We start from the raw sequence: 17,027 nt of genomic DNA, 5'->3' as shown, positions 1-17,027 counted from the left end.
AAATTCTAAGCTGGCTTAATTTAAATAAAATTGTAGTTTATGCTCTGAACTCAGGGGCCACAAAGCTAAACAGGTAAATGTGTTAAATCATCTTTGAACAGAAAGAACTGTGGCAGAAATTTTCCTGAGGATTTCTAAAATTAGAGAGGTGATATTTTGTCTTGAAAGGTTTAAATGTCTGTTTAGGGGGCAGACCAGATCATTTCTTGAGGTTCTTTGAAGATCAATGACTCTGTGATTTATATCTGTTGGTAGTTTGGATGCCTCTAATAAACTGTGAACTGCCAATGTGCAACAGTGCAATGGGCACAAGGCCATATGTGAATGAGCCTAGTTGGAAAATGAATTTGTTGCTAGATTAAAACAAGTATTTTGACCTTTGACGATTTTAACAGCTTCCAAAATTTTTATGCCCTTCTTATGCTTCCCATTATCACTGATCCTCCATTTGATGCCAACTGATAGCCTTAGGTAAAATTTTATTGTCGTTGGATTCAAGTTCTGCTTTTATTACAATGATTATATTTATCCACAGTCTGAGGTTTTTTGGTTTCTTTTGGGGGGGGAGGTTTTTTTTTTTTTTTTTCAGTTTCAGCCTTTATTTATTACAGATCTTGGATCCCTGTTAATGTTCTTACATTTACATTTCTTCAAATAGTCCTTTCACTTGGTAAATTGGCATGCATTTTCTTTGCATATTTACATGGTTCCAGAAACAGACCATTTATATCCTCAAAGTTAAAGCCATAAGGCCATCTGGGCTACAAACCTAACAAGGAGTACCAATTTTTCTTTCTATAGGTGTGTCTACTGTACCCAAGTCACAAGAAGAAAATAAGATCTTTGGTTCATAAGGTATCAGCATAATTACTTTGCTGTTTTACAAAGGCATTAGAAAAGTTTTTGACTTTTTTAGAATGTTCTGGTTTCGTCGGGAACATTTTGCTGTTGTGTATTTGATAAGAAATCTTATCTTTACATTTTACAACTTTCCATACTTAATGACATGAGTATTCTCCAAAGTCCAAGATGCCTCGTTAAGATTTTATTAATGAGCCTTTTAAAGATACTCTCTCCCTAAAAGGGAAATTATATTTGGTTCAGAATAAATGAAGCTACACACTTAAAGATCTGAGTTGATTTAAGTCTCTCCGAAGCAAAGAAACTTCAGCAGATTTCAAAATTGGAGATATATAGTGTCATAGCCCCAGAATAAGAAGATTATATCTAATTTGATTATACTATCACAACATGTAATGCTACACATATTTTCAGAGTTAAGTAAATATTTTTACAGAAATCTGGGTCATTACTGGGCTGCAGTGTGATGCATAAATAAAATAAGGTAGGGAGAACATTTCACTAAATTTTATTTCAATTCCTTGCTTTCCCTGCATATTTCATCACTGACATTATTGTATTGAAACAAACCACAGTTTTGCTGTTGATGAGAGACACACAAAACAGCTTGTCTGGCATTTGATTCCTATACAGACTTTAAGGTCAAAAGTTATTTCTCTTAAGTGTATGACTTCAGTGGATATTGAATATTTGAGCTGGGTTTTGATCTGAAAGGGTTTTGAATAAGACTTATGATGGGCAATATTTGTATTGTTACATTAAAACACCCAGGAAACCAAAAACTAATGATGCAATGTATGGTGATTAATATAACATTAAAAAAAAAAACTACCCAGGACACCAATTGAAAACACAATTGACGTTGCTATAATCAAAGGAGGAAAAAAGATCCCCAGTCATTTTAAGTAAGTTATTTTCTTACAAATGGGAACAGAAACACATTGCAAAATAAACTACAAGATCAAAAGTTAACAGACCATGATCATAACTGTCATTTTTTTCTGACTTGTATGAAGAAGTAAGTAAAAACTACCTTGGGGTGAAAGAAAATGTGAACTTAAATCCTTTATTTTAACTCTTCACTTTTTATTTATTTTCCAGTTTTATTGAGAAATCATGGACATACATCACTCTATAAGTTTTAGCTATGTAGCTGGTGTGATTTACATATGCTGTGAAATGATTATCCTAAGTTCAGCTAACATCTGTCGTCTCATATAGATACAATATAAAGAAGAGAAGGAAGAAAAAAATGTTCTCCTTGTGAGGGGAACTCTTAGGATTTATACTCTTAACAATTTTCCTGCTTATCATACAACAGTGTTAACTATAGCCATCGTGTTGTACATTACATCCCCAGGATGTCTTCATCTTATAACTGGAAGTTTGTTCCTTTTGACCATCTTTCTCCAATTCCTCCTCCTCCCAATCCCCTGCCTCTGGTAACCACAAATCTGGTTTCTTTCTCTATGAGTTTGTGTTCCTTCAAGGTCCATCCATGTTGTCACAAATGGTAGATTTCTTCATCTTTTATGGCTAACTAATATACCATTGTATATATATATATATATATATATACCACAACTTCTTTATCTATTTATCCATCAGTGGTCACTTAGGTTGTTTCCATGTCTTGGCTATAATAAATATTGCTGCAATAAACATAAGGATGCATGTATCCTTTTGAATTAGTGTTTTTGTTTCTTTCAGACATATTTCCAGAAGTGGAACTGCTGGATCATATGGTAGTTCTATTTTTAATTTTTTGAGGCTCCCTCTTACTGTTTTCCATAGTGGCTGCACCCATTTACGTGCCCACCAGCAGTGCACAAGGTGAACCTAAATTCTGATGAACAAATTTCACAGTAGATAATTCTTCTGCTTTTGGGTTTCTGCCATCAAAACACAATTAATAATTAAGAATCAGAAGCCACGAATCACCAAGAAAAATCCATGGACAGCTTCCAGAGAAATAAAAGAGCACATATGGTTGTAGACATCCTGGACTAGAAACAGTGCAATTTGTACAAGATGTTTGCACCAGCAAATAAGAGCTATTAAAGGGTGAGTGTGATGTTTGTTTTAATTATTTTACTGAAACCAGTAATGAGGATAATTATTATTTGAATTTAAGCTTTGAAACTGTTAAACTAACTATATTAGTTCTGTTAAAAATATTTGCGCGGCAGTTCCTCAAAATCTGTATGACAGGTCCTCAAAAAATTAAACACACAAGTACCGCTGATCCAACAATTCCACTTCAGGGTATATACCCTAAATAATGGAAAGCAGGGACTCAAACAGATATTTGTACACCCATGTGTATAGTAGCTTTATTCACAATAGCCAAAAGGTGGAAACATTTCAGATGTTCAACACATAATTGGATAAACAGAATATATACAACAGTGACATATACATACAAGGAATATTTAGTCTTAAAAGGAGTGAAATTCTTACACATGGTACAATATATATAAACCTTGAAGGTCTTATGCTAAGTGAAATGAGCCATACGCAAAGGACAAATATTGTATGATTTCACGTATATGTGGTACCTAGAGTAGTCAAATTTATAGAGATGTAAAGTAGAATAGTGGTTACCAGGGTTGGAGGGAGGGATGAATGGGGAATTATTGTTTAATGGAATCAGAGTTTTTGTTTGGGATGATGAAAAAGTTCTGGAGGTGGATAGTGGTGGTTGTTGCTCAACAGTGTGAATGCACTTAAAGCCACTCAACTCTACATTAAACATGGATAACATGGCAAATGTTGTATTTTACCCAAATAAAAAATAAAAAAATATTCACATGGAGTAACAAAAATTATGTCATATTTAAGCATCGTAAATAATGCGGTTGACCCCTGATATTTACAACAATAGATTTGGAGACTTTTGTGAATCCCTAATTTTATACATATGGGAATGTTTGTTTTGACTTTATTTTGACTTCTGGCTTCCTCCCCAGTTACTTTTCCACTGATAGTTCCTTCTGGCACATCTCCTAACACCAGTACCAGTTGAATAAGTAAGCCTACGAATGAAGAAAGTTCCAGGAAAGACAGTGCTGTCCTTCCTTCCCTTTACTCAACTCTAAGGAGTAGGGACTGGCCTCTTTGTTCTCTCAGCCTGGCACCGGGAAACCATATTGCTTTTTCTGAGTTGTGCGGCCAAGTTCATAGAAAGAGTTTTATACAAGTAGATAAGCCACAACATATCAACCGATTTAAACTGGAGATTTAGGAGAAAAGACTACCAAAAGTTGAAATGGTTAGTGAGAATAACTTTATATCAGGAAAGGGAAGGTATGTCTTATAGAAGGAAGGCTTTCCTGGGAACAGAAAAGGAATACACTGTTTTGTCAGCTTTTTATGCACAGAAGGATAGATTTTAAAAAATATTATCCTTAGGAAAGTGAGTAAAACTGTAGAGATGAAAACACTGTATTTTATTAATTTAATTTAAAAATGTTAAGAGAGTGAATTAAGACATTATTTTCCCATTAATGAATGTTTCCTTTTTAAGCTTGGAGAAATAGCAGATTTGTCTTGCCACATGGTAAGTGAATCTTACAGTTATAGCCATTAGAAATTCCCCCATCATTTTTGAGTGGGTAATTATTACTTGAAATAGCTCTTTCAGAGTGATTATTATGAAATGTACCTATCTTCTGTTGATCTACTGCTTTATTTATCTCATGTTAAAAGATCTTTAGAAACCTTTCTATCATTAATGGGCAAATTCCATTGTACAGATACATCCATTAGTTGCCAAGAATAATTCTGATCTGCTTGAAGGATAACCATTTAAAGACCACTAATTCACATATTAAATGCTTAGGGTTGTACATTGTTAAAGACCTTACATCTCTAGATCCATTATCCTTTTTCTCTTGGTAGAAGACAATAAATGAGGGCCTCAAATATTAGATGGATCTTTCATCTAGACTGGAGAAAAAGAGGGCTACAAAAATGAATGTACAGTTTGAGGAATCCTTCCAAAAGGATGTTCAAGGATCGGTGTAGATATTATGAAATAACAAAATATTACAAGTCTCCTTGAGATGGAGGGAAGTTCATTAAAAAGGAAAATATTCTTCCACGATTATGATCTTAAATGAGTATTTAAGGAAACAAACATGACAAAATATTTCTAATATCTATGAAGTGCTTCTCAGAAGGATAAATGTTAATTTACTATTCTCATAATAGCTGTTTTCCATGTGACTAAGATCATAAATAGAATTTATCTATTTTCAGGAGCAGCAATAAATACTGGAGAGGCAGAAAGAGAAATATACCGATTTTTGGCAAAATCTACGGGTAGATTGTAAACCTCTTGAAGGCAAGGCCCTAATTTATCTCACTCCCTCTCCTTAGAGCCTGACATTCATCCTGACAAATGTTAATCAATAAATATTTGCTGAATGAATACCTTAAACTAGTACGTATCAGGTTTCCTAACCTCGGTAGAGAATCCACAACCTACAAAGGTGCTAAATTCCAAAAGAATTTTGAGGCAGATTGTTAGCAACTTAAAATACATTTCCCCGCAGAACAGTCTATCATGCATGGATGGTATGGGGGTGACCAGGCCAGGCTTGTGAATGTCACTTAATCTACCACATAGCAGAAACGTTATACATTTGAGATGAACAAGTAGCAGGAAAAAAAATACTGCAGCAATAAAACCAAAGAGAGAAATAATAAAATTGCATAAAAACTTAAAATTTTCTTGTCCCTCAGTGCTTGAAGAGAAGCAGATTTAAATATGAGAAGATGAAGAGATGTATGGAGATTGTCATGGAGAGGCTTAGAAGCTCAGGGAATTTAGAAGCTGATGGCTTTTTAAAAATTACATAGAATTCTCCTGCAAAACATAGTTCTACTTATCCGTTATAAAAGTCTTTCAGTAACATTATTTTAACTCTTATCAGCCAAGATTAAGGTACTTTTTTAAGATTCAAAAATGGAATGGTGAAACTTTAAGCGTAGTAAGGGGAATCAAACTCATAAGCGAGTAAGTGTGGCCGTTGTGATAAAGACCATGACGAAAGTAACTGGGTACAATGGGGCCAGAAAGAGGACAGTGGCCAGAGCCTCCTGAGGGGGTCACGAAGGCTGGGGTGAATCCTGAAGAAGGAACAGGTGCTTCTCAGGCAACTGCAGAAAGAGAGAACAATCCAGGCTCCGAGAACAGTGTGAGCAGATCAATGCGTGCAGAGTAGGGAGGCTAAGCTGGAGAGAAGGAATGTCCTGGGAGGTGGGAATGGGGTGGTGAGCCGGGCTGGCTTGAGCGAGGAAGGGCTTCCGTGGTCCCCTTGTGAAGCGGCCTGACTCATCCTGCAGATGACTGGAAATGTGAGGGTTTTAAACAGGGAAATAACATGATCAAACAGGCATTTTCAAAAGATCACTCTGGCAGCGTGATGGAGGATGGATTGGAGGTGTGAAATACTGGTGGCAGAGAAACCTGTTAGAAAACCGCGAGAGAATGAAAGCAGGGAGTAAATAGCAGGCTAATTATAGAGGGAGCAGGGGAGCCGTTTGGTCTGTTCTCATCTTCATGTAGGGCCTCAGATTTAGTCTCCTGATGTTGTCTCCTAATGAGGCTATCCACACTGTCACTGAGATTCATTGTCAAGATTGAACTTTTTAAAAACATGCCACAAATTTCGTAAACCTCATTTTAACACATCTTTAATTTTTAGTGTACTGGGAGCCTCAAAAAATGGAAGGGATATGAGTCCCTCCCAATCTCAGAGAAGCCTGCTAACCTGCTCTGTGTGGTTTGTGCACAATCTTCCTGAAGACTAAGAATGGGAGGTGCAGTGCCTGGCTGGCTCAGTCCGTAGAGCATGTGACTCCTGATCTCGGGGTTGGAAGTTCAAATCCCACCTGGGGTGCAGAGATTACTTAAAAATAAAATCTTAAAAAAAAAAAAAAAGACTAAGAATGGGAGGGATAGAAAAGCGAGGTAGAGCTAGAAAGATTCCATAACTGACACAGTTTAGCTTTGTAGCAGCAGTGTGAAGAAAGTGTGCATCCCTTTACTCTCGAGTTTTTGATGTTTGCAAGATGGGTGTTCACAGCTTGGGAGCACCTGAGCCATTGTTACATAATTCTTTCTCTACCTACTTATCATCCAGTTGGAGGCCTGGATTGGGAATATTTAGGAAAAGTATTCTGTATCTCTAAATTACTCTGTTTTCCTGACATAGAAGATGGACTTTGAGAAATGACCCAGAGTTAATCGTTTTTAAGCTAAGTTATTGAAAGCAACTTACTTCTCTTATGTTTATGTTTCTGGTGCTACGGTTTTTAATGCCTGATAAAAAGCAGTCTAATCTGAAAAAAAAAAAAAGTATTTTGTCCTTCTTGACTACAAAGGATGAAATTTACTTTTAATTTTTGCTTTCGAAACATATTTAATTAGTTACTGTTGAAAGGAGGACCAGACCCAGGGAAATGTTAGTCAGGGACTATTTGTTTCCAGGTAATTACAATGGTATCACCCAATGAATAATAAAAGAGTAGCACAGTATGTTTGAAAACGTGAATTTTGAAGTTTTTTTTTAAACATTCATTCACTAAATGCAATTGATTATTAGCACTTTGCTAATTGATTAAAATACACCTATACTTAACGATATTATCTATCCTTCACGAAAGGTCTATAAATCTAGTATCTACAAAAACAAAAATACACCTTCAGAACAAAGTGACATGGTTTTAAGGCCAAACTTGAGTGAAAATAAAATGTCTTCTGTCTTGTATAAATTCAGACTCTAAATAAATCGAATTTATGCCTACTGAGCTCAGTTGTCCTTGACATAGAAAACCACAAAAACATATCTCTTTGCAGAAAGAAAACACTTTTTCCATCTAGTGTATGACTAGATCTTTATCCATGTTGGGGAAAGTGATAAAAATGATAGAAGTATCACAGTATTAAGATGAAGAAAGAGGGTCTTCATATTTTTAAAGTTCGCTGTTTCACAATAAGCCAAGGACAAAGAAGGGCTCTTTCTCTTTTGGAACATTTGACTTAACATTTATGTCCAAAGCTCTGAGCCTTGGATAAAGATCACTTCTTTCCTTTTCCTCTGCTTCTGCATTGGACATGCCCTATCTGGACGGCCTGGATGGTGAGGGGACCAAGCAAAAGAAGCCACTGGCTGTATGCTCTGAGGCTTCAGACGGTCTGAGGATCTTCACGGCAGGGAGGGGTCACTTAGCTTCCTTCTTGTTGCTGGATCAAGCTGAGCATGGTTCTGATAGTTGGCATTGAAACATATCATGCAGATATGAAGTTGTACATAAGTATTTATTGACTGAATGCATATATAACTTCAAGATCTTTCTTTCAGTATTTGAACTGAGATTGTCCAGGAGGAATTGTTAGCATGCTTTAAAAAGTTTAAAGTATTTCTCTCATCAGATTTCAGTTTCTTGACCTAGAATTCCTGTATGAAGATGCCGCAGGAATGGTCATCTAGGAAGCAAAGAACTTTATGAAGCAAATTATGATCCTTTTTTATGTTGAAATATGTTCTCTTCAGGGATGTGTTGATTTCATCAGACTTTTTGGGGGGGGGGTGGTAGTGAGGAAATTGTTACTGTCAAGTATACTGCCTTAATTAGCTTTTGGCCTTTTCTTTGGCAAGACAGTCACAGGTCCCTTGACAGTGAAGTGATTGGTTATTGTATCCCCACATCACTGATGTGTGACTCAAATTTTATGGCATAAATTTTCAACCAGTAGTTTTACTTTTTTCGTCTTTTTTTTTTTTTTATATCAGCATCAACCTTACTTCTTATTCAGCTTAGAGAAAAAACAGAAAGGTCTTATCTTTAGAACAATTCACATAAAATCTCCCAATATATTATCTTTACTTTTGCAACAAACTCAAATAAAAAAATCAGAGCTTCCAAGACGGTTACAGTGAAGCAAGCAATCTCATGGGTATAGTCATCAGCCTGTTCCAATACTCACTTCTGTCAGCCGACCTTCCTTAACTTCACTTCTCTCATGTGATAGTGATTAACTGGAAACTGACAAGAGGAACTTGGGGTTTTATGATGACTAGTCTACATGCTTATATTAAACATTTAGCCATCATGCTGGGAAGGGCTGATTTACTTTTGGGTATTTAACTCACTGGGTATTCTAAATGTCAGGTTTCCCATAACACAAAAATACAGAGGCTATCAGGTGCCCAAAGTAGTTCCATGTTTTAAGATTTCTTCTCATGAGTAGCATTCACTGGCCTCAGTCCATCTGTACATCAAAAAAAAAAAAAAATCTGATTCTAAGTATGGATTCTAGATTCTAAAGCCTAAGAATAATGAATAAAATCTGAACTATGGAAAACTGAACAACTTCCTAAAATGTTACTATTTGCTGGAGACATTTGCATTCAGATCTTTCCTCAAATTAGATCTCTGGCATTGCTTCCTTGCTTTCTAGCATTGCTCCAATGTTATATCTGTTCATGGCTGGGAGGAAGCCAATTTCAAGGATTTATTGCACAAAGAGCTATTTACTGAGACATATGCAATGCTTTCACTATGAAATAAACAGGAGTAGCATGCCTTTAATATACGTTTTGACAAGAAGAAATGGGACGTATTTGTCTTCAGCCCTCTCACACTATGGAATGCAGGGGTAACACCTTTGGTATTTATTATAGTGTAGTACCTTTCATGGTTTTGGGGACACATAATTTTCTTAGCTTAGTTTCACATTTCACCTTACACATGCCTTTACATCGTTTCCCAAAAGGTGGAAAGCTATTACCTTCCACATTTTTAAAAGAGGAAGCCTTTTCATACTGGTACATGAGTGTCCTGTATTCTATCACGCCAGTGTCCTTCTCTCTGCCTGCTAGGTTGGAAACAGTTATTCTGACTCTTTCCTATACTTTGCAAAATTCTGGCAACTTGTCCTCATTCACGAATTCCCTCAAATACAGATACTGCTTTAGGGCCTGTCATCATTTCAACCCTTCTAGGACAGACATTCAAACTGTAGTGTGCTTAGAAGAAACAAAGGAAACTCATAACAGTCAGATTATTGATCCCAATCTCAGGTGATTCGGTGGTCTTAGGAAAGGCACAGGGAACTGCATTTTAATAAATCACTTACATATAATCCCTTGTCCAGATTTTAAGAAATTCTATTCTATAGTCTTCTTATCTCTATCAGGACTTATAAACTATTTCCAAACAAAGACTCCTAAAGATTATACCATGTCCATTCATTCACTTAGACTTTCAATGATTTATTGAGTACCCAGTGTGTTCTAGGCATTGGGTTTATAGTAGTGACTGAAGCAAGCATCATTGACTTCATGGAATTCACAGTCTCTGTTTACCTAGGTTTAAGAAGGGGACCTCTATAACTTATCAGATTTGACCCAAACTTTCTTAGTTTGATGTTGAAGATCTTAAGTGACCTCATCTCTTAACTATCATTCAACAAAGACGGTCCCCTGTAGTCAAGTCATTCTCTCCTCCTGTTCATCAGCCTTCCTGTCTCCATACCAACCCAATCTACCTCTGGTCATTGATGCTATCATTCCCCATCAGGAATACTGTCCAGTGTTGTAGACAGGGCAGACAGATGGGAAAGTAAGGTTCATCTATCCATTACATACACTTATTGAGAGCCAAGCACTGTTGTAGAGATGGGGGAACTCACCAGTGAACAAGACAGAAAATAAACATACAATCAAAAAACCAAAAAGAAATATCAGATAAGTGCTATGCAGGGTGTGATGACAATGTCCTAGCAGCTACTTGATATTGGGTATATTAAGCTGAGAGCTTGACAACAAAGATAGTGGCCATGCAAAGTTTAGGGGGAAAAGCATCATTGGGAGAAGGAAAAAGCTAGTGAAGGCTTTCAGTGAAAATGTATGTAAGAAGAATATAAGGAAGGCCAGTGAGGTTGTTGCATAGTGGGAGATGCTAAGGTGGTAACGGCTGAGGTCAAACAGGTCCACATGAGCCAGATGACATGGGGCAGAAGTATGGATTTTATTCTAGGTAGAATGGAATGTCACTGGACGGTTTTAAACAGGGTGTTATGTGATCTGATTTATGTTTTAACGTAGCTTTCTTCAGATGTGTGGAAACTGGATTGTAGAGAGGCAAGAAGAGACCAAATAGGAAGTACTCTAGTTGCCCAATGAAATGATAATGGTGGTTCAGGTAGGTGTTAATTCAAATGGCCAGACTGGGCAGATGTTATGCAAGTAGTGTCAAGGGGCTTGGTGGTGGATTGAATGTGGGGGGTGCAAGAGAGGACTCAAAGATAATTCCTAGGGTTTTTACTTGAGTAACTGGCTGGCTGGTCATATCCTTTATTGATCTAGAGAACGTCTGGGTGAGGGAGGTGGTAATCAAATGTCCAAATGGGGGGTGATGTGGCTGAAAAGATAGACTGCCATTGCCAGACTGCAAAGGGTTTAAGAGATTAAGAAACTCAACCTTTTTCTGAATTGTGACTCAGGAAACATACATTGATGTGTAGGATAAGCTGGAAGGGGTAGAAACTGCATGTCTGCAGTAGGATTTCGGGAGTAAGAATGGCGGGGGGGGGGGCAGTTGGATACGAGACAGAGAGTCAAAAGTGACAAGAATAATTATAAAAGAGCCAAAGAGAGTTGGGAAAGAGGTCAAACAAACAGAAAATGTTTTTATTTGAAGATGCAAACAGAGTAAGAGTGGAGTAGGATTAATCATAGATGGTTTCTTGGTTCATAATTTTGAGAAGAGGTGATGTAGTGAGTAGAAAGGAGAGAGTACAACCAGCTCCTAAGAGAAGGGCTAAGTCTGCTCCAGAAGGAGGAATTCCTCAGCCATGGTTGGGTCCCACAAACACACTGGCATGGGAAAGAACTTGGGTTGAAGGAAGACAGCAGACTTTTCGAACTACATCTGGTCATTCCCTCCACTGGTGGTAAGAGAACTGGAGTGTGTGTGTGTGTGTGTGTGTGTGTGTGTGTGTGTGTGTGTGTATAGCAACGTCAACTACATTTTAGTTGCCACACATCCTTTTACCATAAAAAAATCTGGCAACCCTATTACCATTGGGATCATCTAACAGGTTATCTGATGAAACTTATAAATTGTAGCACTTCCAGAGCGTGAAATATTATTTCGTAAAATGGGAAACTTTTCCTCACCTTTATGAGTTCTATTGTCAATGAACAGTATCTTCCAAAACAGGAAGTTAGTAAAGAAGATCTTTGTCACATCAAGGGAGAAAAATTGTTGCTCTTTATGAGAAAATGTTTCCAGTTTACAATTAATTTTATTTTTCTGAGTGAATTTTCTTTCTCCAATATAAGAGGCTAGATCAATAAGAACTCTGCATCTATAACTTAGGAATCTAGACAGGGAAAATCATCAAAGAGAAAGCAAATGATGAAGAAAATTGATATGCTTACCTTCTTGGTACTCCCTTATCCTTCATTTTCCACTTCTCTTGTCTTCACCAAAACCTCACCACTGAAGCTAAATGAATCACCGGAAGGAATTTTTTTCTAGAGAAACAAATTTTGGCTCATTTGTGTCAATTGCAAAAGCAGCTGCTTCTTTCCTATATGAGCCATTTTCTGAATAAGTGATTTTTTTTTTTTTTTTTTGGTTGGCAAGCTAAGGGATTTTGCCTTAGTCAATAGTTGGCATTATCATCAAATAGGAGGCAAATTAGTCACTGCAAATGAATTAATATCTTCCAGAGCCAGAGTTATTTATGCCCTGAGTGATAAACTTGGGAACTGTTAATCAGCGCACTGACAGAATTTGTAAATGAGATCAATGCATCACTGTTGGGGATCTTCCAGGAATGATGGAGGACAGGATGGCTGCCAGAGGACTGGATTCATTCGTTTGCTTGCTCCTTCCTTCCTCTCCTTCTTTTCTCCCTTCCTTTCCTTCCTTTCCTCTCCCTTCCCTTCCTTCCTTTCTCCCTCTTCCTTCCTCTCTTCCTCCCTCCCTTCCTTTCTCCCTTCTTTCCCATATATTGATGTTGTATTCCATACCAAGTGTCAGGGACATCCTTGAGGAAATCATGTCCCCCACCTTAAGAATCTAGTGGGGAAAAGAAACACATGAAGATGTCAGACATCATTAGAGTACAATGCCTTAAACATGATAATAAAGGTCTATGAAAATGTTTTAACGTACAGACAAGGAAGAGCCTAACTTTCCCTGTAGGGGTTAGGGAGGGCCTCATTGAGAAAAATAAACATGAATTTGCCAGGTGGACAAGGTGGTATTTTAGGCAGAAGAAAAAAAAAATGTGTAAAGCCGTGGGTTTGGGGGAAGACACGATCATCACTACTGCAGCGATCACAATAATAAGTAACATTTACTGTGCACTTACTATGTGCCAGACACCATGTTATGAGCTTTTCATAAATTAGTGCTTTTAATTCTTACAGCTGCTCTGTAAGATAGGCATCATTCCCATTTTTCTGATAAGAATAGGAGGTTCCAAATGGTAAAGAAACGTGTCCCAAGGAGGAACTGGTATGTTTTTGGAGTTGTAACCACTTCAGTTTATTGGTGTATGTGTGTGGCAGGTGGGTAGTGAGAAATGTCAAAAGATGAGGCTGGAAAGATCATCAGGAGTGTGTGTTAATAAACGCTAAGATGCACTACAGAAAAGGGCTTAGGTTCATTCTTAAGCAGGACAAATTTGTCCATCTATCCCTCTGTCTATCCACTCATTTATTAAATATTCTTACATATGGAATTTTAAGCAGTATACAGAGAATGAGTAAAAATGAGGGTGAAAGATGAGAAAAGATGAGGGAAAGGATGCAATGAAGTTATCTTTGTGTGGAAGTTAAAGAACCAGTTGAGAAAAGAATGACAACCTAGGCTGAGTGAGCTGAAATTGTACCCACTGGAAAAGGCCAGACTCTTTCAAAATAATTACTTTGAAGTCATTTATTCAGATGGACAGATGGGTGATAGATATAGTTGGTAATATTTTCACTTGAAAATAATTTCTTTTTGAGAAATTTTTTTTTTTTTTTTTTTTTTTTTTTTTGAGCAGAGGGCAGGGAGGGGCAGAGGGAGAGGGAGAGAGAAAATCTCAAGCAGACTCCACGCTCAGCATGGAGCCTGATGTGGGGCTCGATCTCACGACTCTGAGATCATAACCTGAGCTGAAATCAAGTCAGTGCTTAACTGACAGAGCCACCCAGGTGCCCCAACTTGAAAATTATTTTTAAAGGAGGTATAACCAAATGCCTCCTCCATCAAAACACAATCTTAATAAAGCACTCGTGGAATGTCTGTCTTTAATAATTCTATTGCCCAAATATTTGCTAAGATGACTTATTCATGATATTTGTACCAATCCAAATAAATAACTTAACTTGTTGCTTGACTTGTTATTTTTAAGCCAAGTAAAAGATGCATTCTTCTAACGAATTCACTAACATGTTGACATGTAGCTCTTCCTTTTGACAGTGATTAGTTAGCAGGAGGAATTGCCTGTCTAGGCTATTCTGAGTTCGCAAGACCCAAATTGGATCAGCCAAATAGTCTCTATTATAAAGGAGCTTTAATTGAGTATATCCAGATCTGCTTCTAAGATTGTTTAGAAGCAAGTTCAAAAGAAGAGGGGACAGAACACAAACTATGAAAAATTTAACTGCTGTGTTAAAAGATCATCCTGACAGAAGCTAATTCTAGTGTCAGTCATCTGACTCTATTTTTGTGTAAACATTAGAGAGATAGGATGAGAGTAGTCTGTGTGGAGCTTGTGTTTCTTGGCCTATAACTGAGTCCTGTCCTCAGAGGCAAAAGTTAATAAAAGCTGCACATAATCTGAAAGCTCTCCTGGTAGCTATCTCCATGAAATGGGAGAACACATGACAGTGTGGTGGCAGTTTGTAGTGCAGTAGGCTAGATCTAAAGGTCACCAGTTCCTCATGATGTCCTGAGTAACTAAGCAATTGGTCAGGCATGTGGGTTGTGTATGATTCAGGTCAACAGTCAAGTGGTCTTGTAATACGTCTATGATTTGGGGGAACAGAGGTCATCCTTTCTGAAAATGGAATAAACAATGGATTCCCACCAGGAGCTACTATGCCCAGAGTCAACAACAGTATAAAACAAGCCATTGAGGAGAAAAGATCTCAGTTCAGAAAAGTCACTGATTAGCTTTGAGGGCAAAATATCTCAACCAGAGCCTTTATTGGTTTCTATTTTCAATCAGCCCTACAGTTGAGGGCCTGCCTGACAAAAATTTGAGACAGTTAACTATGTTGTAAGGTGGTGAGAAATGAGCCCCCTAAGTCAGCTGGACAATTCTTCCCCACCTATTTCATATCTATGTTAACTCTGTCTAGAATCTATCCTTTTTGTCCAGTGAAATCTAGTGGCATGGCTCTGGTCCTCCTATACCTATTATTAGAACCAAGGTTTTCCTGAGGTAATAAAATTAAAAGCTTTAATTTTTACAAGGTCATGGCCTCTTGTTTAATTGTGTTACTTTAAGCTTCTCAGCAAATCTTGTCAAACTAGGTACTAGAAAAATGAAAAATGGAACCTGTAATTTCTGTGAAATTTTATTTTTTAGGTAAAATTGGTTTTAAAATCTGCTAATAAGTGGAAAGAGATCAGCTTCTCTCAAGTTACAGAGCAGAGATTCAACTGTCCTATAAAATGAAAGGTCTTCAGTGAAGGTTGAAGCTTCAATTGTACCACTCTGAGCTCCTCTGACCTCCCTAATCCAGTCATTTATGCTCACAGCTCATAGGTGTGCAGGGCAGTTATGTCTAGGGCTATCCCAGGACAAAAATGGTTATTTACCACCCAGTTGAAATAGCCTATCTATGGAAGATAAGAATCCCAGAAAATCTGTGAGGCTGGCTTTTGGAGTAGAGCCATGGGTAAAACCTTCTCTAGATTTTCCCAATGTATTATGGTTCAACTTATCAGATAAATGAGTTGTTAGGGAATTTTCACTTAAAGTGACAAGTTTACTTCCAATAAAATATTCCATAGGGACACAGTCTTTATTCGTTAGCAATTTTGGATTGCCACGGATGCCCAGAGGAACTAAAGGTATTTAGCCTTGGGGTGACATCTGAGCTACTCTCCAATATCTCTAGACGGTTATGTAGAAGTAGTAGTATACTTATTCTCCATAGCTGTATCGGTGTCACAAAATCTTAATAATTGTAGTTGTCCGAAGATGAAATAAACTACTTTGGAGGGTGTGACTCCCATTCCTCACCCCTGGAGATGTTCAATAAACGTGTAGCTAATCATTTGGCAGAAAGTCCTGTGTCAGAGAGTACCTGGACTAGATGATATAAAAGAGCTCTCCAAACCTAGAAGAATCCAAGAATCTGTAATGAGTAATGAGTATTTCTAAAAATCATTTTAAGCCTTTTTTCTGCATGGGGGGGAGATTAAATCTGAGGAAGGGCTGTTTGCTGGAAGTAAAATGTATGCCTATATTTTTATACTTTTAAGTTTTAAAATTGTTCCATTATTTTATCTTTTTTCAGAAAGCTCGCTGGAAATAAATATGGAAATTTCCTAAGAGGCTGAATACTAATGAGGTTGTAACTGAACTTGGAATTCTCTCCTGGACACAATTCCTTGGATGATATAAGGTCCTACATTTATTTATGTTTTACCTTTTTAGTTTGGAAAAGTTAGAACCTATAAAAATTGATAGACTAGTATAATGAACTCTTAGGTGCCCATCCAATTATTAACTCACAGGGTAGAATAATGGCCTCTGCAAAGATGTCCATGTCCTAAAGCCTAGAACTTGTGAATCTGTGTGAGATTACATATGTAAGTAGGAATTATGGTTGCAGATGGAATTAAAGTTGCTAATCAACTGACCTCGAGATGGGGAGACATGTGTGATTCGTTTGGTCCCACCTGGAGAATCATATTAGCAATTTAAATATTTAAATATGGTAGCATATATTCAAATCTGTTTTTATAGGTATTCAGAGTGATATCTATCCCTATTATAGACAAAGCCCACGAATAAGAGCATTGTCTTTCTTTGCTAAGTTGGCAAATAACTTGTTTTACTTGATAATACATACAAAGAAATTTCTGGCTTTATCTGTAAGGATTATTTTATCCTTTTCATACTTTAACGGTCTTTC

General features: G+C 37.2%; 1 long non-coding RNA gene across 2 annotated transcripts in view; it reads left to right on the top strand.

The window, feature by feature from the left end:
* Window positions 1-16,516, top strand: part of LOC118546438 (uncharacterized) — a 110,205-nt gene extending 93,689 nt beyond the window's left edge. The window contains exon 3 of one of the 2 annotated variants that reach the window (XR_013450157.1): window positions 16,407-16,516. This is a non-coding gene — a long non-coding RNA (uncharacterized LOC118546438). The remainder of the gene's footprint in view (window positions 1-16,406) is intronic. The other variant, XR_004922590.2, reaches the window with a different exon arrangement.
* Window positions 16,517-17,027: the final 511 nt, after the last annotated feature.

The sequence above is a fragment of the Halichoerus grypus genome, chromosome 8, assembly GCF_964656455.1.
Source record: "Halichoerus grypus chromosome 8, mHalGry1.hap1.1, whole genome shotgun sequence".
In the NCBI taxonomy this organism is placed as follows: domain Eukaryota; kingdom Metazoa; phylum Chordata; class Mammalia; order Carnivora; family Phocidae; genus Halichoerus; species Halichoerus grypus.
Note: the sequence above shows the minus strand (reverse complement) of the source record. Positions and strands in the feature narration are given on the sequence as shown.